General features: G+C 47.7%; 1 non-coding gene across 1 annotated transcript; it reads right to left on the bottom strand.

Annotated features, from left to right (window-relative positions):
• LOC133769270 (small nucleolar RNA SNORA42/SNORA80 family) lies at window positions 1–133 on the bottom strand. Its single transcript, XR_009867161.1, has one exon. It is a non-coding gene; the product is annotated as a small nucleolar RNA SNORA42/SNORA80 family (small nucleolar RNA).
• Between the last annotated feature and the right edge of the window lie 510 nt (window positions 134–643).

Raw genomic sequence — 643 nt, 5'->3', positions numbered from 1 at the left:
TACTGTGCACCCACTTCAGTGCCAACCACCTATGGGCAGAGGCCGGGCTATGGTTTGGGGCCCCAGTTTGCTCTGACATGGGACACTATGAGAGGTCCAGGGGAACGGGCTTGTGCTTGTTGACTTTCTAGGACAGAATGATAACATCTGCTTCTTATGAGGGTGCTTGGAAAGTTATCCAAAGCTTTAGCAGGAAATTCATCAGGAAGGAGTCACTACAGTTCTCCATCATGACAGTACCCGTCATTACTTTCATCAAATGGGTCATTTTGTGAGAGTTTTAGTGATACATCATTAGGCATCTCCTTTACAGTCCCGATTTGGCTCCTAATTTTGTTTGCTAATCCTAGGGAAAAAAAAAATCTTGGGCCCATGCTATGGTGAGGCAGATTAAGTTGCCACCTGCAATACTGGTGTCCCATAGATGGCACAGGTTTGAGTCCCAGCTGCTCCAGCTCCCTAATAATGCACTTGGGAAAGCAGAAGATGGCCATGTCTTTGGACGCCTGCCACCCACGTGGGAGACCCAAAAGAAGTTCCTGGATTTGGCCTGGCCCAGTCCCTGCCATTGTGGCCATTTGGGGAGTGAACCAGCAGATGAAGATCTGTCCTCATTCTTTAACTCTGCCTTTCAAATAACTAA

This window comes from Lepus europaeus, chromosome 10, assembly GCF_033115175.1.
Source record: "Lepus europaeus isolate LE1 chromosome 10, mLepTim1.pri, whole genome shotgun sequence".
Lineage (NCBI taxonomy): Eukaryota > Metazoa > Chordata > Mammalia > Lagomorpha > Leporidae > Lepus > Lepus europaeus.
The sequence above is the reverse complement of the archived record's forward strand: the minus strand, read 5'-3'. Positions and strand labels throughout refer to the sequence as shown.